The sequence below is a fragment of the Mirounga angustirostris genome, unplaced genomic scaffold (assembly GCF_029215605.1).
Source record: "Mirounga angustirostris isolate CCGP_5_RB_7025 unplaced genomic scaffold, mMirAng1.0.hap1 SCAF_6, whole genome shotgun sequence".
Lineage (NCBI taxonomy): Eukaryota > Metazoa > Chordata > Mammalia > Carnivora > Phocidae > Mirounga > Mirounga angustirostris.
This window is the reverse complement of record NW_026991714.1, coordinates 124,692,453-124,718,457: the sequence shown is the minus strand read 5'-3', so window position 1 is coordinate 124,718,457 and position 26,005 is coordinate 124,692,453. Positions and strand designations below refer to the sequence as shown.

At 50.1% G+C, this 26,005-nt stretch overlaps 1 protein-coding gene across 1 annotated transcript in view; it reads right to left on the bottom strand.

Annotated features, from left to right (window-relative positions):
• The window catches only part of UBTD1 (ubiquitin domain containing 1), a 53,985-nt gene that overhangs the window by 3,183 nt on the left and 24,797 nt on the right, over positions 1–26,005 (bottom strand). The window lies entirely within an intron of this gene.

Sequence of the window (26,005 nt, the reverse complement as noted above, 5' to 3'; positions counted from 1 at the left end):
ACGGGGGAAGAAATGACTGCAGAATTCCACTACGCAGAAATAACCATCGTTGACACCTAAACATATTTCCTTTTCCCCCATTTCTCTCAATATAGTTGAGTTGATATTATTTTTTTAAAAGACTTAGAGAGAGAGATCAGAGAGTGAGCGCGCGTGCATGAGCAGGGAGGGGTGGGGGGTTGCGGGGGGACAAGGGAGACAAAGTCCCAGGCAGACACCCTGCTGAGCACAAAGCCCAAAGCGGGGCTCCATCTCATGACCCTGAGCCGAAATCAAGTGTCGGGACGTTTTATTGACTGAACCACCCGGGTGCCCTAGTGGAGTTGACACTATAATTTTATTTTTTTCTATTCCTTGTTACAGAAAGGACTTCACATTTTTTTCATGCCAATATACAACTTTATTTTACAGTTACATTACTGTCAATGTATATTCCCATGATTAAAAATGATAAACTGCAATGTCTATATGTTACTAATGTCCTACCATGTAGTTACAAAATACATTTTTTGAAAAAACCATAACCAACCAACCAAAAAAACCCTGCAGCATCTGAAGAGGAAAACAATTCTGTTAAATGTCATTTTTCTTGTTACCTGGCCCCAAGTGACTTCCAAGACAGATCGAGACTGAAGGCAGAAGCATCTCTCAAAGGCTCTAGGAGGCTCAGTCCTCTCAGAGCTGAAGGCAGAATAATCCACAGGAGGAAGGTCTAAGGCCTGCTGCTCCCACTCTAACTCAGATCCTCCAGGCAAGGGGCCGAACCCAAGCCGGGGTCTGCCAACCAGGCCGCCCGGTCTAGCTGGGGCAGGAGAGGGGGCTCCTCAGGGGAACACGACAGCATCCGACCCCTACCAGCTGTGTGAAAGGACCCCCTGCAAGCACTGTATTTATATATATTACCCCAGTTCGGCTTCGCAGCAGCCTTAGGCGTTAGGGGTTTATAGCTTCTTCACAGAGGATGGGACAGGCAGAGAGATCCAGTGACTTGCCTGAGGTCACGCAGTAAGTGAGAGAGCATATATGGCTCAGGTCAGACTGAATCCACAGACGGCCCTCCTGCGGGTTTGCCACTGAGCTGCAGGCAGAAAACTCTCAAAGCCAGACATTTAATTTAAAGAGCTCCTGGGTTAGCAGAAAGAAATGCAAATCCTCTTTTTGGGAAAACAACTTTAAACCAGGCCTCAAAGAATTCCCAGGATAAAGTTCCAAGGAAAAGAGATGATAAGGTCATAGTTTTTTGTTGGTTGTTTTTCTTTTTTTATCACAACATACAAGGAAACAAGGCAATAGAAGCCAGAGCCAGCAAAAACGGCAGACGGAAGAATCAGACCGACAAAGATTTCAGATACGGGATTTATCAGACACAGACTATGAAATACCAAGTTTAAGAAGTAAGTGAGTCTTAACCATATGAACAGGGAAAAAGAGATTATAGAGAACAACCAAGCAGAAATTAAAGGAACCATACAGGACTTCTAGAAATGAAAAACATAATATTGATATTTAAAGGGTCTAACATTTTAAGTCAGAATTTCCAGAAGGATACAACAGGAAGAATGGGAATGAAACAATATTCAAAGAGATCATAAAAATGTCCATTTTCTAAACTGTCCTATAAATTCAATGCAAGTCCACTAAGATCCCTAACTGGGAAGCTCCCCCCGGCCCCACCGCCGCCCCACCAGGAACTTGAGAAACTGATTCTAAAGTTTATATAGAAGAACAAAGCCACCCCTAGAGTAGAATGAGGTGGGAGAACCTGTGCCACCATTACCTACACTAATTACAAAGCTATAGTGAGGGCAGTACTGGAACAGGGACAGACAAATGGGCCAATGGGACAGAACAGAGAGCCCAGAAATAGACCCCGCATATATGGAAATGTGATCAAAAGGAGAAGGAACACCGCAGATGGTGTGTGTGCAAGAAGCATGTGAAATAAATATATATATATTCATTATATATATTATAGATTTATATATATGTGAAATATATATGTATGTCTCTGCCCCTAGTTTCTGACAATATTTGGTCTTTGACCTGGTTCCTGATATACAGCTCCTAAAACCCTTATAATTTCCTGAGTGATAGGAATGTCTGATACAGAGCTCCTAAATCCCTTGGAATTTCCTGGGTGATACAAGTGTCTTCTGTTCTAATGAAGTGGCTCTTGGTGGGCTCTATGATAAGCTTGGAACTTTCAGCCCTGTCCCCCATTCTCTGGTGAGGGGAGAGGGGCTGTACATTGAGTTAATAGTTGGTCATAGCTATGTGATGAAGCCTCCACAAAAATCCCAAAAATACGGGATTGGAGAGCTTCCAGGTTGGTAAACATATCCATGTGCTGGAAGGGTGGTGCACCCCAAGTCTGGGACAAAAGCTCTTGTGCTCAGGACACTTCCAGACCTCCCCTCATGTATCTCTTCATCTGGCTATTCATTTGTTTTGTTTTTTTTTTTTAATTTTATTTATTTATTTGACAGAGAGAGACACACAGAGAGAGAGAGGGAACACAAGCAGGGTGAGTGGGAGAGGGAGAAGCAGGCTCCCTGCCAAGCAGGGAGCCTGACGCAGGGCTCGATCCAAGGACCCCGGGATCATGATCTGAGCCGAAGGCAGACGCTTAACGACTGAGTCACCCAGGCGACCCCTGGCTATTCATTTGTATCCTTTAAAAAGTCCTTTCTAATAAATCAGCAGTAGTAAGTAAACTATTTTCCTGGGTTCTGTTGAGCCGCTCTAGCAAATTACTGAACCCAAGGAGAGGGTCATGGGAACCTCTGATTTGTAGCCAACTTGGACAGAAGTTGTGGGTAACCTGGGAACCCACTACTTGAAACTGGAAGCTGGGGGCAGTCTTGACGGGTGAGCCCTTAACATGTGGGGACTGCACTCACTCCAGGTAGTGTCAGAATTGAACAGAATTGTAGGACACCAGTTGGCATCCAGAAAAAATTGGAGAATTGCTTGGTGTGGGAAAAACACCCATTCAAGTGGCATCAGAAGTGTTCTGTGTGTAAAGGAGAAACACAGGAGATTTTTCTTTACGATGGACTACTGATAAATGGTGTTAGGGCTATAGGTCCTCCTATATAGGAAAACATGAAACAGAATCCCTACCTCACACCAGCCACAAACATCAAAACCAGATCGATCAATAACTTAAATGTGTGGAAGAGAAAGGATGCACTGGAGAGACAGAAGATTACAGTTTTGTCCGAGTGTTTTTTGTGAAAGTCTGGCTTGGATGTGTTTTTGCTTGGATCAAAGAAATAGCTCTGCTTCATGATTTCTCTGGTCCTTTAGCAGGAACTGTGATCAACCAGGGTTCACAGTCATGCGGTGATACCCTCAAGGACCTCTGGGTGGTGTGGAGCTTCTGCCCCTCCACTCTCTGACCTGATCGTCTTTTTAACTTCTTGAGCTGATTTCTATAGTTTTCCTGTCTCCTTCCTCTTGGCCAGATGTCACTTTTTTTGTTTTTTTTTTTAGATTTTGTTTATTGGGGCACGTTAAGCGTCTGCCTTCGGCTCGGGTCATGTCCCAGGGTCCTGGGATCGAGCCCTGCATCGGGCTCCCTGCTCGGCGGGAAGCCTGCTACTCCCTCTCCCACTCCCCCTGCTTGTGTTCCCTCTCTCGCTGTGTCTCTCTCTGAGAAGGCAGACGTTTAACGACTGAGCCACCCAGGCGCCCCCAGATGTCACTTCTTACTGGTCCCTGTCTACCTGTGGCTCCTATGGGTAGAGGTCAGGCCCAGCTAATGGGCTCCTAATCTGCTGAGGGTTGGGAAAGCTTGTCAGTACTTTCGAAATCGAGAGCATCCGGTTTTAAGAAAGAGGCTTCCTAAAGAAGAAAGAGACTAGGCTTCAAGACATCTGTTGTTCCTGCTCAGATCCCTGCAACCCCTGCCCCATCAAATGGGGTTTGGCTCTGTTCCTGACAATTGAGGATACCTGAAGTATAAGCATGTACACATGCCTCTCACTGTCTTCATAAGATAAAAATAGCCCCATGGGGTCCCCTTTCAAAGTCATCACCTGAAGGATGCTTTGCTCACATACCTAGCTTTCAGAGGTTCCTCCCCTTCATGTGGACAGCAGAATGCTTTCCAACTATTAGACCCACCCACAGATGGGACACAATGCAAGTGCACATCTGCAAGTATTAACAGTATCTGCCGTCACCCAGGATACAATGGTGTAAAAATTTCTTATCCTGGCTGTCTGCCTTCGGCTCAGGTCATGATCCCAGGGTCGTGGGATCGAGTCCCACATCAGGCTCCTTGCTCAGCGGGGAGCCTGCTTCTGCCTCTGCCTGCTGCATCCTCTGCTTGTGCCCGCTCTCTCTCAATCTCTCTCTCTGACAAATAAATAAAATCTTTAAAAAGTAAAATAAAATAAAAACAAATGGTACTAATGCCCTACTTAAAAAAAAAATTCCTTATCCTGTATGCTGGTCCTTTCAGACGGAAAACACTAGAAAGTATTAGAACGGAGTGGGGGGTGGCGGTGGGAACAGGGAGGGCTGAAGTAAGGAAAAGGAAGCCCGAGCAGCTGTCATGGCACCTCGGAGCCAGCAGGGGGCAGACGCAGCACCTCCGGGCCAGGTGCTGGCTCCCTCCAACAGTGAGTCAAATACAGCGTAAAAATACCCAGCAAAATTCTCCGGGCCGAATGCAAGCCTGTGTAAGAGACATACCAAGACGTCTGGATCCCTACAGTCTGATGCTACAAGTTAGGCAAAGATACAGACGAAAACCGAAAAGGAAGGTTTTAATCCAAATATAAAGGCAAATTGATGAATATTTTTAATTTCAGCTACTTAAAAAAAACACAATGTTTTATAGTTAGTTGAGTCAAAAACACTGGGCAGTCGAAAGGGTGTGAACACCCTCATATGCTGCACAAATTGGTACAAACTTTCTGGAGGGCATTTGGTATGGTACCAAAAAACTCAAAAATGTGCATCCTTTTGGCTCAGATATTTGAATTTCCAAGAATGTATGCTAAGAAAATAACTGCAAGTATGTGGCGAAGGTTCATCTATGAAGCTGTTTAACTCAACACGGTTTTAAACAGGGAAAGCTAGAAACAAACTAAATGTACGCCAGCAGGAGAAAGGCTAAATAAAATCTGTGCATCCGTGGCAGCCACTCTGTAATGCTGACTAATGTGGAGAAATGTCCACAAAACAGCGAAAAAAGGTTATAGAACAGCAAGTGCTCTGTGCTCCAGCTTCTGTTTCTAAAAAAGTATGTGAAATTACATATATTAAAAAGAATGGAAGGATTTACACCAAAATGGTAACAGTGGTTATAGCCGATTGGCAGTTACTAGTGAAAAAAAAATTTTTTGCTTCTATTTTCCAAGTTTTCTACAACAGGCATTTATGATTTCAGCAATAAGAATAATACAACGGAAGTTGTTAACAAAGTAAAGGGGTACATAAAGTTCCAGAGAGTGGCCACAGAAAAGTAGGGAAGAGTTTGGGGAGCTGAGTGAGAGGCTTTGGAGGGGGGGTTGGTGAGCTGCGAAGCCCAAGGGCCACGGCCTCTGAGATTTCAGTTACTGGCGGCTCTGGGCAACTCTGTCCAGGGGCAGGGTAGGCGCTGCTGGTTTCTGCAGCAGGAGCACCTAGTAGCTTCTACCTAAGTCTCTACCTGTCCTAACTATGCTCCAGGTCAAAGACAGAGTAAAACAAATGGTCCTTATCCTTAATGAAGTTGACAGAAGAGAGATTTAAAACACAACAAGAGATTATTCTGTAGTCAAGGTCCACACCTGCCTGGGGAAGTACAAAACGCCCATGCAAACGGCGGGTTTCTGTGATTACAGCGGACACAGCGAGCAGCAAGAGAGAGCCGTGGCTGAGCCGAGAATGTAGGTTTCTGAGTTCAGAGGCAAAGCTGGAGTCTCCAAGGGTTGTCCAACATACCACCTGTGTTAGGATCTCCTGAGGTGCTGGTTAGAAAGGCAGACCCCAGCGCCCTCCTCGGACCCACTGAATCAGAATCATGAGGGCTGCCTAGCTTCTCTCTCATGCAGACCTTTCCCTGGGCTGGGCTATGTGCTTGATTCCGACAGAAGAACTCCACTTGTAAACACAGCAAAACAGACGTGGAAATGGCACGCTCATCCACACCTTAATGCAAATGAGTTCAATGGATCCCCTCCAAAGTTGCTGCGGAGAGCCGATTTGGAGCGGAAAGAGGGAGAAGAGCAGGAGGGCACAACGTCTGGGTTGGGGGAGGATAATGATGGTGGGCGCTGTGGTTTGGTCTCCATAATGAATGGTGTCTGGTGATACCACCCCCAAGGGAGGGCACTGCAAAGAGTGGGAGAGAGCACTGGAGGTCCTTTCCAGTTTACCTGCAGCTGGTGTCTCCGAGCCTGTGTGTGCGTGTGCAAACTACTACTACCTGCTTCACCCTGCTTGATTCAGAAAGACGCCGCCGAAGAGAGGATTCTCAAGAACCCATGGAAGGACAACAGGCCCTGGCTACTTCCCTCTTCCCTCCCATGACCTCGTAGCATGCTGGCCTGGTGCAGGTTCTCAACATGTGTCTGCTGAGTTGAAAATGGAGCCAATGAACACCCAGTGAATGGGGTGGGGAGCCTGGTGGAGGAATCATGGCTGAGAGCAGCTGTGGGCAGGCGGGGGACGTAGGGGAAAGGTCTGCATGAGAGAGGAGCTAGGCAGTCCCTTTGCCTTTTTTTTTTTTTTTAAGATTTTATTTATTTATTTGACAGAAAGAGACATAGCAAGAGAAGGAACACAAGCAGGGGCAGTGGGAGAGGGAGAAGCAGGCTTCCCGCCGAGCAGGGAGCCTAACACCGGGCTCAATCCCAGGACCCCGGGATCATGACCTGAGCCGAAGGCAGACGCTTAATAACTGAGCCACCCAGGCGCCCCAGTTCCTTTGCTTCTTGATATCACACCTCAAGAGGTCCTTATTGTGGCTTTGGGGACTGGTACAACTGAGCCACTGGGAAGTGACACCAAGTCTGAGGCCAGCCAAGGGAACCAGAGATTTCCCAGGACAGTCAGTCCACCCAAGCCAGGAGATGGCCCTATTTATACCTTCAGCAATCCCCAAGCTCTATTTCCACACTTGGTTACCAAGCTCCATCCCCAGGCCCCTACTCCAGGGATGGAGCCAATACTGTCCTCCTCAGGAGTCCTGATTATGTGACAAGTCTGGGCTTGCTCTGGCTGGTGTGAGAGATGAGAGGCTCTGGGCAAAAGAAGGCAGGGACAAGGGCCTCCCTGTCCCAACATCTTGGGCTGCAAGGGCCCTTTGGTCAAGATGCAGACTTGACTATCTCCTCTTCCCCTCCCACCCTGGTAGTCACAGCTGGGACGCAGGGAGCTGGTGAGATGGGGCTGAAGTATGGCACCTGGTGGAGGGGGTAATAGGTCAGAAAGAACATCAGGCTCCAGAAGGATCAGCCCAGCTGGGGAAGGGTGCAGGCAGGGGAAGTGGAGCCCAGGTAATCCCTTCAGGAAGTGTGGTATTTATAGTTAGACTTAGCCCAGGATGACCCTCAGAGCCGGTAAGCTTCGAAGGGAAAGTGCTAGCCCAGCTCTGCTAGCTGGGGCCTCCCCAGCGTGGGCCCTTCTTCCCCATTCATTCCCTCAGGCCCAGCTCCAGGGTCCAGGGAGGGGAGGGGGTGGAGCCAGTTGCTAAGTGACAAGCCAGGCTTCCTAAACTGTATCACCACCTGGGTCATGTCGGTCCCAGGTGGTCCTGGGCAGGGCTGAAGGAATCAAGGTTCCTCTGGGAGCCCTGTACCAGGCTCCATGGCGACGCCTGGCCCTGCAGTTCTCTGTGATGATCCTGTCTGTCCCCCCTGAGGCTGGGACCACCTCCAGTTCATCTCTGGGGTCCTGGGGCAGGCCCAGGGTCTGGCATGCAGCAGGTCTCAGTAACTGTTTACCCAGTGAGTGAGTGAAATGAAGTGAGCAGGCAGTTTAGGAAAAGTGGGGGGGCGGGGGAAGCTGGAGACGGGAGAGGCAAGATCTGAGTTCGGAGAGCAGATGGAGCGGTCTGGAAGAAATTCCTGTAAGCAAGAGAGTTAGTTAGGAAGAAAGGGGGTGGCAGAGGAGGGAGTCCAGGAGAGAACAAACCAGTTCCTGAGGTGCACAGGGAGGAAACCCGTTGGAGGAAGAGGGGCTGGATGTCAGAAAGCAGGCCCAGCGAGGGCCTGGAACCGTCTTGGCAATTGGAAAGACGAAAGTGCAGCCAAGAAAAATAAACCTGCCCAGAGGCCCCCTGCTTGGGCAGTGGGTGTGCACAAGGGGGCACACATAACTGCAGAGACAGTATGTGCTTTCACTGCGCTTGCACACCATGGACACATTTACTGGGGTGAGCTTAGGGGGAGCAGAGCCCTTATCTACTCTGCCTTGTGCCTCCAGCCTAGGACCCCCCGCCACATGTGGCCAGGCAGGGTGAAAGGTGGCCTCCCAGGGCCAGGCACTGACCAACTCTTCCCCTGACCTGTGCTGACTTCCCCCAGCCATCCTCCTGTCCCATTCCCTGGTGGAAAACTCTTGGGCTGTCTGATCTCAAATACAAACAGAACCCCCAAATCCTCAGGGTCTGCTCTGGGATCTAACCTGCCATACAACCAACAGCTGCTTTTCTGAGGCTGGCTCGGATTCACAAGTAGAGTTAAACATTGAGTATTTGGGAAATCACTGCACCTCTCCTTGTTTTAGGTTCATATGAATTTAAAACAACCACCACCGCCCCCCCCCCCCACCCCAGCCAATTCCTTTCTTGTAGTGAATATATTCCTATCTTCATCATGTACTGATGTTTGTTTCGGGAGCACCAAAGTCCTGGCCTGAATGTGAATGGTTCCACTGCTACCAGCTCTAGAAGGAAACTTGATTACATGTGTTTTCTGGAAACCCAGATTACAGATAATTATGAGGTAAGAGACACCTTCACAAACCTTCTCTCTCCAATGTGGCTACTCACTCACAAATGGGCTTCAGATACGGGGGTGGGGGTGTTGCTTCAGCGACTGGCCACCTGTGTGAGCACGGGAAGACCCCCTCACCACTCTACCTCGGCGTTCCCATCTGTAAAGAGGACATAACCTCCACCTTGTGGGACTGCTGTAAGGATCACAGACACCACTCTGCCCGATGCTTAAAAGGCAGTACTATTGTAATTAGCAATCATGCCAAGCCAATAATGCTTATTACCACTATGCAATTAAGAGAATGAAAGGTTACTATCCTTTTTTCCCCCATCAAGTTGCTGTGATTTTGAAAACTTTGAAAACTCTTGCTGTTGTGAACTCCTGGTCTCTCCTTCATGGTGCAGGAGGACGGAAGGGTTAAATGAGGTTACGTCTGACAGGGACAAAGAGCGGGTTCAATGCATACCTGTTACCCTGGGCAGCTGCACAGCAGAGGGTCAGCACTTTTCCTGGGGCAGAAGAGGGAGGATGGTGGCTAATAAATAAAACAGAAACTCTCCAGAGGTTGCTAGAAAGGTCTCTGGTATCTGGCCAGCTCCCCTGGCTACCTCGGGACTCCAGGGAAGAGAGACAGGTCATCTCTGCCACTGTACTTTCCACAGCCCTGCTGGCAAGGGGGGTCCCCAAGGACTTGGCGGCCAGGTGCCTGGAGGCCGAATGGCACAGCCTGACTTCTGACACCGGAGACTCCCTCTCACCGGGCGTCAAGTGCCCCCAGCCCTCTACTCGGACGTGTGCTGTGCCATCAGGACAGGTGCCCCAGAGCGTGGCGGGATCCTGAAGCAAGGAGTGACCTTAAAGTCAGTCAGCCCAGCCCCTTCGTTTTATAGATGAGGAGACAGGCTCTGAGAGGTGTTGCGAACAGTCCCGCACCGCACAGCTCTTGCCTGTGTGCTCGCACGAGCGCGTGCACACGTGTGTGTGTGTGTGAGAGAGAGCACGGGTGTGTGTGTGTACCCAGTGGGGGTGGGAAGCAGATTCTTCCTACCAAACCACTCCACTGCCAGTGGAAGCGGAATTATAACTAGAATATTAAAATGTCAGGAGTTTAAGAGATGACAAATACGCCAACGGGAAAGCAGCAAGCAGAACACACATCGGAGCAAGTGCAGAGGAGTTAGGAGTCTGCCCCCCACCCCCCCCGGTTCCCACTAGGGACGAACGGAATCTAAGGGCCGGGCCCTCCCAGGACACAGTGGCCTAACTGTGCACTCGTGTCTCTAGAAACACAGACTCTAATTCTGCCTGGCTGGTTGGGGGCTCAGTGATGAAGACCAACCTCCTACCCACACAACACTCTTGCCGGGGGCAATTCAGCCTCTGTGCACTTCTAGTGACGAGGTGCTCACGGTACCAAGCGAAACCTACTGCTTTGTGAGACCGGCCAAAAGGTGAGAAAGTTAATAATCTTAGAGTCACCCTTCACTGAGCACTAGCTATGTAGCAGGCAGCAGAACAGAGAAACACAGAGGCTGAAGGTCCCGAGTCTGGAGTCAGAACTGGTTTGAACATCAGCTCCATCATAAATTAGCGAAGTGACTCTGGGTAAATGACTTCAGCTTTCTAGTCTCCTCTCCTGGGAAGTAGGGAGTGGTAACATCTTACTTCTTAGGGAGGTCACGAGGATTAAACATATATACGTATATATTAAATTAACTAATAGAGTCAAGAAGATTATATGCAATAAATCAACTATTGGAACACTTCCGATGGGGTCTCCCTAGCACCCAGCCCCACCAGGCTCTTGTTTCCTCGACTGAAGACACACACATACCCCAACACCATACTTGCCACAGAGCAGGCGCTTATTATGGTCACTGAAATTGTTTTTGCCATTATTATTATTAACATTGTTCTTCTGACCTGAAATCCATCGGCTCGGTTCTCTGCAGCGACACAGAACAAGTCAAAACCTCTTACATGGGGCTGATAGTCTCCTCCTCTCCAGAATGACGATCCCTTTTTCCTTCTCTGTGGCTTCTCTCTTTGTGGGTTCTCTGCCATCCTGTTCACCCTCCCCTCAACCAACCTAACCTACTGGCCCAGGTGAGGTCTGCCCAGTGCCAAGGCCCTCTGGGCTCGTGCTTTCCTCGATCTGAGCAGCAACCCCACTACCTCCATGGCAAACCCGGTAACAAGTTCGCCCAGGACTGTTAAAACTGGAGCCAGAAAAGACCCCATCATCCTCTCCCTGGTTGTGGCTCTCCATTCTCTCAATCCCGGTGCTCACTCACAGTCCAGCTTACCCCAGGGAGCTGGGCCTAAGTTACTGTGTGTCTTTTAGGTCTGTATCTCAAGTAGGGTGAACCTGGAGTTAGAAGACCTGGGTCTTTTCTATCGTGATCCATGCTGTGTGAGCCAGGGCACGGCACTTAACCTCTCTGAGCACATCTGCCAAATGTGAATGCCTCTCGTCTTTGCACCTTACAGAGCCACTGAAATGCTCCAGCAAGTTTCTGTGCAAAGTGCTGTGGTCAAGTGCGACATGCACACAGATGCCTGACATCCCTGAGATCTGCAACTCCATCTTTTTAAGGCTCACTCCCTTCTTCATGTGGCACAGCTCAAGACCCACAACACTCTGTTTGTGGATCAACAGAGAACTCGTCTGAGCACGTTCAGTCTCCCAAGCCGGGCTCAGGCCTTGCATGCAGCTGTGCCTGACTCACTCTTCCCCCTTCCTCCCCTACAGCCCATGAATCACCAGCCCCGTCAGGCCAGTGTCCTCCCTGGTTTCCCTCCCGAGCACTGCGCCTGGTCGCAACCTCCATCCCTCACGACGCAGAAGGCCAGCCCTCTTCCCACCAGGGCCCACGGGCTCCTCTCCCCTGACGCCGTGGCATGTGAGCATCCATCCCACAGCAGCTCTAAGTCACACGCCGCCTCCCATGCATGTTCCCCGCGCATAGTGCTGCCCCTGCGACTCTCAGTGGCTGGAGGGCAGGCTCTTGAGAGGCAATGCAGGGTGGTATATGGAAAACACAGTTGCCTGGGACCCACCCCCCGAGACTCTGATTTGACTGCACTGGGGTGTGGCTTGAGCATCAGAGGGGTTTTAAAGCTCTCCCAGTGACTCTGATATATGGCCAGGGCTGAAAAAGCACTGATCTGGAACCAGGTTGCCCAGCCTGGCTGGCTGCTCCGATTGTTTAATTAGCCTTCTGAGAGGGCCTGGCAGGGGGTTGCTCAGGGAGAACCCCAGGCCTGCCTGAGGCTGACCATCTGGACAGTCCTTTCAAGGCTTGGAGCCAGACTGGTCATAAGGCAAAAAGTGGGTAGTTCAGGGGACCCTGCGCTAGGGGAAACCCAGCTGCACTGTCCAGAGGATATGGCCTAAGCCCTTGCTTGCGGAAGGGACAGGGTAAGCCAAAACAAGAGGACTAGCTTGGACTAGCTATCTCACTCTCCTTATTAACAAGGAGAGCCCTGCCCCTCCCGACTCGACTCAGCCTGAAGCCTGGTCTCTCATGCCTGTATGGCCAGCACCCAGACACCCTCTTTTGTAGACGTAGGCCTCTTCCTCCAGGACTGAGCCCCAGACTTCTGGATAGAAAATGTGCAGTTCCAAGGCAAGGGGGACAGTGTGAGAGCAGAGGGAGGGAGGCCCTATTTCCTAAGAAAATCTCCCACCCCCTCCCCAGCTGCTCTGGGCAAGAAGAAAGGAAAAATCTGACTCATCATGCTGTGTGACTCACAGGCCGACGAAACTTACTTGCCAGACTGGCAGGGAGGAGAGCCTGCTGCTCCCACCACAACCAGAGCCCATGGGCAGGTAAAGCCCATCCCTCCATCCCTGCTCACCACCAGCTCCAGGCCTGGGTGGCTGGCCTGGCAGGAGTGCCTTGCTCAGCTTGGTGCCCCGACAGCCACACCCTCCCGTGGTTGGTCTAGTAACCTGCTGCACCGAGGGGCAGGGCTGGGAAGAATAGAGAACTCAGGTTTGGAACACAGAGAGGTGACTTTGGAATCAGAGAGGACCTGGGTCTGACTCTTAACTCTATGCCCTCATAGGTGGGAGCCTCTTGACCTCAGTTTCCACATCCATAAAATGGGAGCAATAAGTCTTGAAGGACTATTGAGGATTAAATAAGACCTTATCTGTAATCTCCTACTACTGTGTGAGGCACAAAGTAGGAGCTCAAAAGTGGTAGTGATTATTACTAGGTGTATAAGTACCAGATTTAGGATTACAAAAAGGTTTTTTGTTTACATCATTTCACTTAATCTTTTTATTTATTTATTTATTTTTAAAAATATTTTATTTATTTATTTGACAGAAAGAGACACAGCAAGAGAAGGAACACAAGCAGGGGGAGTGGGAGAGGGAGAAGCAGGCTTCCCGCAGAGCAGGGAGCCCAATGCGGGGCTGGATCCCAGGGCCCTGGGATCATGACCTGAGCCGAAGGCAGACGCTTAACGGCTGAGCCACCCAGGCGCCCCCATTTCACTTAATCTTTACAACAACCTTGTAAGGCAAATACTACTACTCTCATTTTCCAGATGAGACACTGAGGTTCAGGGACCCTGGGGCCATGGCAAGAATCCAGGGAGTGGTTTCAGATCCTCATTCCCAGCCCAGTGCTTGTGTCGGACGCCGTCCTACATGCCCCCTCCCCTGGGCAATGTGAAGGACCCCGTGGCTGTGACAGCGCACACAGCTGACAAGCACAGAAGCAGCTCTGCCTCCAGCCCAGGTGGGAAGGCCTGGCTGGCGACACCACTGACCGGTTCTGCATCCAGAATGGCATTGCCACAAGTCCTGCCCCGCCTCCCACCCAGCCTAGCTTGACTCTAGCCCACGTGGTGTGTCCGGAAATTCACTCACTGCGGCCTGTGTGCGCGTCAGCCTCCACCCCAGGCTGTGAGCTACTCGAGGCCGCACCTGGTCTCGCCAGTGCTGGCGTGTGAATGCCCGGCCCCTAGCCTAGAGCCGGGTAAGCAGGCAGTCAGGCTGCCAAAAGCCTCCGATGCCAGACCGGAGATGCAAGGCCACGTACTTATAGGACTTGGGCATGTTATTTACCTCTGAGAATCTCAGTCGCCTCCTCTGGAAAATGGGGATAATAAGTCACTGCCTTACAGTTACGATGAGAACTATGGTAATAACCACGGTAATAAGCAGTGATAACACGGTAATAGCAATCACGGCTAATATTTATTAAGTTCTTATGCCAGACACTGTTCTAAGATCTTTCTACGACTCAAATCGCCTCGCCCAGAGGTCACACAGCTAGATGGCGGGCTGGTTCTGAAGCCCCCACAAGATACCACTGCTCCGGAGTGTCAAGTGCCTGGTATGTCCTAAGTGCTCAGAACTTAGAAGCTAGTCTAGCGGATGCTTCGGAAGCATTTCTAAGATGAATCAATGAATGAACTTCTTTTGGTCTAATTTCATTTCCATGCACAAGCATATATTACTGAGCCCTCATCTGCATACAGACTGAGTTATTTGAAGTTCTGTGAAACATAAAGTTAAAAAAGAACAAATTAAAAAAAAATAGAAAGCAAGGCCTCTTCACCCCTCTGCAGGAGGGTAACAGGATCCAGACTGCTGGGGCAAGAGCCAGGGATCCCAACCCTGCAAGTTCTATGCCCCTCCCCCTTCCTCAGAGAAGGTTCCGGATGGGATTCAGGAGAAGAGGGGGAGGAAACGGCCAACGGTGCTGGCTCTGCCTGGCCTTCTGAGGTGCCGCTGGGGGTGCTTGTGTGGAAGGGAGGGCCTCAGGGCTGCCCAGGCACCTCGTCCACAGCTGTTAATGTTGGCAATGCCGGCGAGGGGCTGGTCGGAGGGCAAGGAGCTCACAGTGCTGAGTAGCCTCGAGGAGCTGGCCCTGACGTCCGTATGGCCCCCGAGTCCTCCCACACAGCACCACCCTCCAGCCAGGCCACAAGGGCAGGCCCCCAAACTAGACAAGGAGAGGGCCTCCTCAGCCAGCTGCAGGGGAGCTCTTTTCTAAGCAGCAAAACCCGTTTCAAAGAAAATAGTGAATGGCTTTCAGAGAAGCCCACTTACCATGTGAGGCAGAGAAAGGGGATCTGTTGTGGGGGGCAGGGGGTAACACCAACATGCCCTCCCCTCCCGGCACCTCCCTGACAGCTCTGCCAAACCCCAGGCCCCCAGCTGCACACCCCCCCAGGCCTCTCAGGGACAGGTGCCCTTCCCCTCCAGGGCAGCTCTCTCCATGCGGCTATGAAGGCTGCATAGCTCAGCCCCCGTGACCTGGGACAGCCCCTCACCTGGACCCCTATCTGTAAAATGAGCAGGCTGGACTAAGGGATTCAGGAAGCCTTCTAGCTCTAAGACTCAACTCAAATCCGCCCTGTGGAAAGGTCTGTGTGGGGCTCCTGGGGGGCACAAACACAGCTAAGGCAAGACCCTTGCTGTCCAAAAACTCACAGCCCCTGCAGAAAACTGCAAGGCAAACCACATGTGTGATAATGTAAGCACACAAGCACGCAAATGCATGTGCATGCACGCACACACACACACACACGCACACATGGAAGACCTACAGGATTCCTTGTGCAAAATGCTGCAAGAGTCAGAGGGGAGACTCTCGAAAACCCATGGGGAACCCATGGAAACTGCCTGGTCTCTCCCAGTCGTCTACCAGTGCCAGGTACTGTGGACACACAGATGAGCATGACAAGTCCCTGACCAGACAGGCTCAAACGATGCACAGCGATCCAGTTTAATTTTGTGATACATTACGTTTATGCTCACTACTTTGAAAACACTCGAATGTATAATTTAGGAAACCCTTGTAACCTGTTACTCGGTGGCACATTAAAAAAAATAAACAAAGGCATAATAAATACGTGATACATGCAAATTCTGTTCAAAGAACCCCCACCCCCACCCCTACCCAAGCAGGCAAACTGCTGCACACTAGAGCGGAGGTATGTGGAAAGCATATCGGGAGCCCACAGCCTGACTGACCGGGCCTCTTATGCATCTGCCAAAGGGGTGGGTGGGAGCTGGGCTACATCCTCTCCGCGGCTGAAAGCTCTGACCATGTATGACAAGGACTCTAGAAATAAGCAGGCTCCAGCTGGCTGAGGGCAGGCTGGGGGCAAGCCTCACCCTCACTGTCGCATTTCTGACTTCCCACCTCCGCCCTCTGCACACAGTGAACTGCCCCACTTTGGCCTCTGCGGCTGCTAGAGGCAGCAGGTTCCAAGCTCTGGGCCTCAGTTTCCCTCTGGGATAATGGCGGTGGCAGGGGACGTGAAGCATCCCTTGACGGAGGGTCCAGATACAAGAGGACCAGCATATGCAGAGCCTCCAGGCTGTCTGTGAAGACTTCAGCCCCGGTTCTCTCTCTCTCTCCTGCCCCTGATGCTAATGGGTTTGGCCTGGGAGCAGCCCTGCTGGCCGGCACCCAAGTACACAGGACCCTGCCACCCCACCCCCAAGGTAACCCAATTCTTCCCGGTCAAATGACAGCTGGAGGGGGGAGGGAGGGAGCCCAAAGCGGGAAGGGCAATGGTAACTGGCTCACGGGGTGGTGAGGCCCAGACAAAAGGGTCATGGCCCAGATTCCTTTCAACACAATTCCTGAGCACCCACTGTGTTCAAGATCCTGCTCGGCACTCAAGGGACCTGAGAAAATGAGGATGACACTTTAATTACCTTAAGCATGTCTCAAGGTTTAAACCGCATCTCCTCAGAGAGGCCTTCCCTGATAATCTAACGGAAGTGGGCTCCCCTATTCCCCGTCCCAGTCTCCACTCTCCTCAGTAGCATCTATCCCAATTCTGCCATGGTTTGTCTACTCATTGCTCCGTCTCCCCATTAGTACTTCAGCTGCTTAAAGGCAGGGCCCTGGTCTCTCCCCCCCGCCCCTTGCACCCAGCACCTCATACAGAGTAGGTCCTCAGTGTTAGGTGAATGAAGGAATGCATGGACAAATCAATGATTAGACCACCAGACAAGAAGGAAAGGACGTAAACAACAATTCAGAAGTCTGTGGGGACGCAAAGGAGGGAACGGGCACATCTCTGAGGCTCCGTGGAGGAGATATCACAAACACTGTGAGCGTGGCCTGCAAAGAGGGTGAGGGAGGAGGAGTCCCAGGTGGAAGGTAGGGAAGCAGCACTCACCTGGAGCCATAGGGCAGCAAGACGGGCTGAGGCCCAGTGAGTCCTCCTGGACCCTGATGGGTGCCCTGCTCCCCACCCCACTGGCCTCTGACTAATCACTGGGGTCCACTCTTGATTGACAAAGCCAGGACCACGTAAATATCTGAGCACAGCGCTGCAGCGTGGTGAGCAGGAGTTATTTCTAATTAGGCAAACGCTATCTGTGCACCCATCGGACTATCCGCCTTCTTCTTGTCTAGTTTCCTTCACCCCTGGCTGACTGGTGCTGGTTCTGAACATCTGTGCCACCACTAGGCGCCATCCCCCTCTAGGGGACTGAAGGGTAACTCGACCTTGTCATGAAGAGACGTTTTATTACCCCTCCCCCCATCCCAGGTCTCAAAAGAATTTCTAACGACATTTAGATTACATTTTTTTAAATGGAAATGCTAAGACATATCTGTCAATTTAAGCCTCTGGTCAGCATATAAAAACCAGAGGTTCACACTGAGCTGACAGAATGCCAGAAAAGGTGTTCTGCTCAATCTGGAAGGTTATGATGTCTCTGTGAGTCAGCTCCTCAAGGCCAAGGGATGGGGCAAGAACGAAGGTAAGAGATATGGCCAGAGGGAGGAAGAATGAGTAGGAAAACCCGGAGTTCCCCAATCCATAGATCCTGGTGAGATTTCCTACACTGCACAGTCCTCCTCCTCCTCAAGGGAAGAAGAGCCTTGTGGCGGAAGAGGGGGGCAGCTCCATCCTGGCCAACTGGGGCTTTCCATACAGCATTTTAGATATTGACTGGGCGTGACTTTGTAGGGGCAGGGGGGAGGGGTGGCTGTCAAGGAGGCCTGGGAGCTTAACACCACTTCTGTTCTGGGCAGAAGTCTAGGTCTAGGGAAAATGCCAGGGGTCAGATGGTGGCCCCTAGAGGCTATGTGCTTCCCAGGGAAACCTGCAGCTGGAAATGAGCCCAAATTTATACAGACAGCATTAGCATCTGCAAAGGAAAAATCTGGGGAAATGCACACCAGTCTTTCCACGGGAGGGGTGGGGTGATGGGTGTTTTACTTTCGAGGGTATGTATCTGTGTGTCTGGCATTCTCGCCCAACGTCTCTGCCATAGACATCTTTGCAGTGTTTTTGCCACAAATATTTTCACCACATAACTAATTGGCTGTAAGGCCATTCTGCCATACAAGATAAAATAATGAAAACTAAAAGAGGGGTATTAAAAAGGACAAAATGAAACATGAAAAAAATTAATAAAATTGCCATCAGGCAATTTTGCTGTAAAAGATAAAGTCATGAAAAGTTTTAAAAAGGAAAATTCATTAAAAAGGACATAATGGAACACGAAAAACAAATAACAAAATTAAAAAGACTTTACTGTGAAATATTTTTCATACGTTGAAATATTTTCATACGTTTAAAATGTGTGTAGAGGGGCGCCTGGGTGGCTCAGCTGGTTAAGCGTCTGCCTTTGGCTCAGGTCATGATCCCAGGGTCCTGGGATCGAGCCCCGCATCGGACTCCTTGCTCAGCGGAGAGCCTGCTTCTCCCTCTCCCTCTGCCTGCTGTTCTGCCTACCTGTGCTCTCTATCTCTCCGTCAAATAAATAAATAAAATCTTAAAAAAAAATGTGTGTAGATTCATGGCAATACTATGCCAATAACTGGTTTTATATTATGGATTATACCTAAACACTTGTCTTCAAAGTCTTTAGTTCATAGTATTATGCTTTTTTTTTTTAACTACAGTTTCTTCCTTCATTAAGAGAGGTATCAAGGTCCAAATACAGTTGACCCTTGAACAACATGGGTTTGAACTGCACAGGTCCACTTATATGCAGGGTTTTTTTTTTCCGATATATACAGTACAGTATTGTAAATAGATTTTCTCTTCCTTATGATTTTCTTTTTTTTTAAGTTCTTATTTTTTTTACCAAGATTTTATTTATTTGAGAGAGTGAGCAGAGAGAGAGAGAGCATAGCTGGGTGGAGGGGCAGAGGGAGAGGGAGAAGCAGACTCTTCACTGAGCAGGGAGCCTGATGTGGGACTTGATCCCAGGACCCCAAGATTGTGACCAGAGCCGAAGGCAGACGCTTAACCAACTCAGTCACCCAAGTGCCCTTAAGTTCTTATTTTAATTCCAGTTAGTGAACACGGAGTGTTACATTAGTTTCAGGTATACAGTAAAATGATTCAACACTTCCACATATCACACTGTGCTCTTCCTTATGACTTTTCTTTTTTTAAAAAATATTTTATTTATTTATTTGAGAGAGAGAGCATGAGCAGGGTGAGGGGCAGAGGGAGAAGCAGGCTCCCCACTGAGCAAGGAGCCCGACATGGGACTCGATCCCAGGACCCTGGGATCATGACCTGAGCCGAAGGCAGACGCTTAACCGACTGAGGCACCCAGGTGCCCCCTTATGACTTTCTTAACACTGTCTTTTCTCTAACTTATTTTATTGTAAGAACACAATATATAATACATATAATAGACAAAATATGTGTTAATGGACTATTTATGTTGCCAGTAGGGCTTCTGGTGAACAGCAGCTATGATTAGTAGTTAAGTTTTTGGGAAGTCAAGAGTTATATGTGGATTATTGACTGTGCAGGGGGTCAACACCCCTAACCCCCACATTGTTCCAGGGTCAACTGTACTAAGATGCATATTTGTAACAGAGCTTTATATTGTGTTGTGAAAGCCTTCCCCACCGTTGTTTGTTCTTGGCAGACTGTCCCACATCTGCTGATAGATGTTCCAAAGTTCTATGGAAAACGTGGAAGAAACACTAACGCTATCACACTGATGCATTTGTAACTGAGCTTCGGTCACTGTAACTGGTGTGCTCCCATTTCCTGGATCGTCTGGTGTGCAGCCTGGCTCCACACTCTAGTCCACACTTCCAGCGAGGTTTATCACTGAACTTTCTAGCAGGTCCATATACGGAGTTGTCATCATCCACTATTTTAAGACCCCCACCTCGTCTACTTGTCACTGCACAGACCACTAGGAGGGCTAGCTGAAGTTTATATAATATAAAAATGAGAGTTTTATCAATGGAGAAATGAAATCAAACTGACAACTAGCTTCAATAGATTAACTCTACTGAAGGCAGCTGATTCATCAACGAAGAAAGGAGACTGTCAACCGGTTATTTTATCTTTTACGGCAAAACTGCCTTATAGTCAATTAGTTATGTGATGAGAATATTTGCTCTGAAAATGCTGAAAACAAAGAGGTCTATGGCAAAACTATCTAGAACCATATATTTGTGTATGCACTGACTTTTTAAAAAAATTGTGTGTGTGCGTGTATGTGTGTGTGTTCCTTAAGCTTTGCTTCAATGTGGTTTGGTGGAAAACTTCATGAGCCTTACGGGGAAAGGCAATAAAAGATCCTTGTCATGACAAGGCTGAAACAGCTCAGCCAGGACTGTGGGTGCCTTCTACCCACAAGGCACCTCTAAAGACTCTTTCTAGCCATCCTGGATCCAATAAAGCTCCCATGTAAGCCACTTTGAATGAGTTGTACCGCAAATAAGCTGTAAGGGCAGGGCTGGGCTTACCCATCTCAGGAGCCCCAGGGTTCAAGCCAGTGCCTGGCACACAATAGGTGCTCCATAAAGGCTGAGACACCGACCAGGGAATGGATTACATGGGGGAATGGATCACGTGTGGGGTGACCAGAGCTGAGGTCTCCTGGGACGGGGTGAGGGCGAGAATGGAAAAGGAAGGAAGCAACAGAAGGAAGCTGCCAGCCCAAAAACAGCAGACTTCCTGGTGGAGCCGTCCTTAGGCCCTTGTGTCAGGGGAAGGCAAGCAGCTGGGTGGCCAGGAAAGGTTGCAGCTGGCCCTGCCTGCAGGGTTTCCCAGAGTAGAAGGCAACAGGCCTGCCCCATCTGGGACGGCTGAGCCATGGCCCATATCACCTGCCCTCCCTGAGACCAGTCTGACTAGGGCTTAAGATCTGTGTCAAACAAGAGCTGAGTCAGGCGTGGGGTCGGGGGGAGGACTGGCAGGGGGCAGGGAAGACAGGTCAGGTCTCATTCTCTCAGATGTGCTCCACCAGAGAAGCCAGGCAGAAGGAGCCTCCTCATCCTCCACCCCTACTCCCAGGGCTTGAGAGAAAGGCAGGCTCCCAAGGTGCCAAAACCCAGGAGGAAGGAAGGCCCCGGGAAGGCTCCCTCACAGACAGGAGACAGCTGATAAATGTGTTAGGAGGAGACCACCTGTTTCACCCCAAACTTCCGCCCCGCCCCCGCCATGGATCCATGCAGACAGGCTCTGGCCGGGGTGGGGAGGCGGAGGCAGCCGACTGGGGGCAGCAGGAGTTAGCTGTTTTCAGCACCACCCGCAAAGGGACAGGGAGGGAGCCCCGTGGGCTCAGCTCCCGCTGCTGGAAAAGGCATCCACTCAGTTTCAACTCAGCTGGAGGTCAAGAACTGCGGAGGCTGGCAGCCCAGCCGGGGATGCTGTTTGCTTGCGAGGGAGCATCTTGTCGCCGTGGCGACCCAGGGCAGCACCAGCCAGGAGCCAGCCACAAGGCCAGGAGCAGAGCCCTCCCTACTCGAGCACTGGCCTTCACCTTTCCAGCTGGGAAAGCTGATGCAAAACAGTCCACTGCCTTTCCTGGACCTGACCATGGCCCATGTAGACTGCAAAGATGCACATGAACCTGTCCTGTCCTTGGGAGGGCCCAGGACATGCCCAGAAAGAAGACCAAATCAGGAAGTGATGAAGGCCACAAAGAGGCATAAACAAGGACTAACATGGCTTTAAAGGAGAAAGAGCTCACCTTGACAGGGAACATAAAGGGAAAAAGACTCATAAAAGCTCCTGGGGGAAAAGATGGCATTAAGCAAAGAGGCAAATGCATATCCTCCTGTGGACAACTCCAACTCCACAAACGAAGAGCACCTTGGTTTGGGGTCCTCCCTCAGGCTAGCTGCTTTCTCTGATCCAGTCAGTCCCCTGCTACCTTGCTCCCCAACCCTCAGTGTCCCACTTGGCTGCCCCGCCCCACCTCTCGCCTGCCAGGTGGCTGACAACCCAGTCACCGGTATCACAATGCCCCTTCTGGCCTTGTCCCCACCTCAGCTCAGCTTTTCTGTTCTGGACCCATCCGGATACTCCCTTGTGGTAGCAAATCCTTACCAAAATCCCATCACATTCCTCCCCTGGGGGCCTGGAAACCACAAGGCCGTCTGCTTCATGCCTGGGAATAGTCCATAGTCGTTTCCAAGGTCCCCGGTCACTGGACGGTTTCTTGGAACACCAGAATGCTGGGTGTGCAGAAAGGGCCAAAGGGTCAGGTTCTGGAGCTGGTGCCAAACCAGCGCTAGGAGCCAGCTGAAGGCTGCAGCCCAGGGACTGGCCCCAGGACCCACACCACCACAGTCAGGGCTCCCCTGTCCAACGGCCCTTCTTGTCACTTTGTATGTGGTTGAAAAGGTGACAGATGCTAACTGTGTGGGGGGGGTGGGGGGGAGTACATAATAGAAACATAAAAAGAAAAAGATTTAAGTCTCCCAAATCCCATCATCCAACAAAAACCGGCAATAACATGTCAAGAGATTTTCGTTCCGTTTTTCTCAGCGCGCACACACACACCGCTGGGACCACAGAGGGAATACAATCCACACCGCCGCCATGAGCATGTCCTTGGTCCCATCCTATTTTTATTTTCATCTAATGCCAGCTGCCACCCAGTGGTTTGCAACCCTTGTTGCTCATCAGATTTACCTGTGGAAGTTCCATGAAAATGCAGATGTCCAGGTTCCACCCCTGGAGATCAACTCAGGAAATAAAGGAAATCCAGAATAAATAAGATACTTCAAAAATTCTGTTATTTTTGTTTCATGTAGAAACATTCAATAAATATTCATTGAGCAGTCACAATTTGCTGGGCACTATAGGATATGTTTCTTCCTAACAGAAAGCTGTGCTATTCATTCTTTCATTCAAGAATCATGAGTGGAGCTTCTCCTACGCACCAGACCCCAACATGGGGAGCAGGGACACAAAGTCAATGAGACAGGCTCTCAAGGTCGGAGCTACTAAGAGAGAGAGACTTAAGGAGGGAAGAGAAACCAATGCACAAATGCAAGGGCTGAACTCTACACAGAAGCGTGGGGACCCAGGAGATGGGTCTCACCCAGCCTGTGGCAGGACCTGAAGTCTGCTCTGAATCGAAGGCATGGGCAGGGCTGAGCCAGGTGGAGGAAACAATATGAGCAAGGCCTCAGAGGTGAGCAGGGTCTGGGAACCACACACAGTGCCATCAGAATGTACCATGCAAGGTGGGAAGTGGGCAGCTCATGGAGGGCCATTAGGCCACTGAAACAGTGTGGATATTACTCCCTAAGAGATGCGAGGCCCATAAAAAGGTGAAGCAGAAGTTGTGACAGCTCACTCTGGAATGTGTGCATAGGATGGGTCTCAGGGGCCTAGACTGGAGGCAGGAGGGCCAATTAGGAGGGTGCTACATTAGCAGAGGAGAGAAAATAAGGACCTGTACTTGGACTTTGTTGAGTGTCTCTTATGTAGCAGGCAGAATTGAGGGATGGATTTGAGAGGTACTTGAGTTACATATTTAGATTATTTCTATTTTTTCACACTACGATGAAAGTCTGCACACATACAGCTTTGCACATACTTCAGCTCATTTCCCTATGATAAAGTCCTCGTGGGAGAATTTCTAGGTCAAAGGTAGGGATATTTTTAGGGTTCTTGGTGCCCTTTGCCAAATTGCTTTCCAGAAAGACCATATCAATTTTCATTTCCTCTAGCAGTATCCAACAGTGCTTGTTAGACCCTCTCTGGCCCCCAAAAAGAAAGGCAGAGGTCAGCTCACATCCACCCCATTGCTATGGACTAAATCTTCTGCTTGGCTCAAACAAAATGACTATGTCCAGGAATAGGCTTTAAGACTGCACAAAGAGGGACACCTGGGTGGCTCAGTCATTAAGTGTCTGCCTTTGGCTCAGGGTCATGATCCCAGAGTCCTGGGATCGAGCTCCGCATCGGGCTCCCTGCTCTGCGGGAAGCCTGCTTCTCCCTCTCCCATTCCCCCTGTGTTCCCTCTCTCTCTGTGTCTCTCTCTGTCAAATAAATTTAAAAAATCTCATTTAAAAAAAAAGAAAAAAAAGACTGCACAAACAGGACATCAGGCTGAAGTGTGTGTTGCTCTGGAGCTGGGCTAGGCCAGGAAAGAGGCACTCTCTCCCTGCTCCAACCTAACTTCCTGCTGTTGTCAGTAACTTTCTCAGCAGAGATCATGTCATCTCCCTGCTCAAGAACTTTCCATAGCTCCCCACTACAAAATAAAAGCCCAACTCCTTAGTGTGGAATTCAAGGTTTCCCAAAAATAGGATCTGCAATACACCTTTCTATATACTCATGTATTCATTCAACAAATATTTGAGTACTTGCTATTTACCAGGTGCTGTACAAAAAGTCCTTGCTCTCATGGAGCTTACACTCCAGTGGGAGAGACAAATGATGCACAGGTCAATAAAGATATACCAGGTGCTTATTTATTTATTTGAGAGAGCATGATTGAGCGAGTGTGCTCAAGTGGGGGAAGGGCAGAGGGACGAGAGAATCCTGAAGCAGACTCCCTGCTGAGCACGGAGCCTGACGTGGGGCTTGATCCCAGGACCCTGAAGACCACGACCTGAGTCGAAATCAACAGCCGCTCCTCAACCGACTGAGCCACCCAGGCACCCCTATACCAAGTATTTATATGTGTTATACTAAATAAAGCAAAAAAATTAAGTGCCAAGGAACACACAATTATAGGAAGGGTGGCCAGGGAAGGCAGGTGCCAGGAGACAGGTGCAGAGGCCAGGATGGAGTGAGGAGTGAGCCATGTAGATCTCTCCCAGTATACTCAGACCACCCCAGAGCCATCGACCTTGTATGAACTTCCAAGTCTCCATGCCTTTGCTCTTGGTCTTCTCTCCTGAAGATTCCCCTCCTGTTGACGGGGAAGCCCTTCTGTGCCCAGCTCAAACATCACCTCTTCTGTGAAGCCCTCCTGACTCCACAGACCAAACCTGCTCCCAGCACTCCACCACTTCCATCTCCTAGTCTGCACAACTGCAAGCATCTCGAGGCCATGGGTGGCCTTTTAGCTCTCTATCTGCCGTGCCTCACACGCAAGAACGAGGGATCTCTATGTTGGCACTTAGAGATGGTCTGGTCTCCACGCATGCCCCCCTCCAGACCACACTGAGCTGCTCAAAGGCAGGAAGGAACTGCCTTACTCAGCTTCTGGTGCCCCCAGTTTGTATAGCCTAGAGCCTGGTGTACAGATGTTTGCCAAAGAGGGAAGCATGTGTACAGTTATCAGAGAGAGAGGGCACGTTACTGGCAGAGAAACATTCTTCCCTCAGCACATGCAAATGAAAATACTCTCCACCTTTGTGGTGAGATTTTTAGTTGTCTACCCAAACCCATTCTCCCCTCCGCCTCGGCAAGCGGCAGCCAGCCGGACTACATTTCCCAGCCTCTCCTGCAGTCAGGGTGGCCACGTGATTACATCCTTGCCAACAGAATGCGAGCTGTAGGGACAGGAGCCAAGCCGTAGAGGACCTGGGCCCAAGGACAGTGGGCATGCCTCTTCCGCCTTTTCTTTTCCCTTCCGCTGGTTGGGACCCAAGTGTGCTGGCAACCCAGCTTCAACCATGCAGACGATGTCCTGTGATAGGGTGACAACCCAAACGGACTGGGTACCAGAAAGACCACAAGCAGCAGAGCTGCCCCTCACCTGGTCTGCTCAGGTTGGGGATGTCAGGGCCATTACGTAGCCAGAAAAATCAATTTCTCATTCTTTAAGCCACTGCATCATTAGGCCCCTTTTCACAGCAATATGCAGCCTTACATTACTGAATGCACTCCTGCACAGCAAT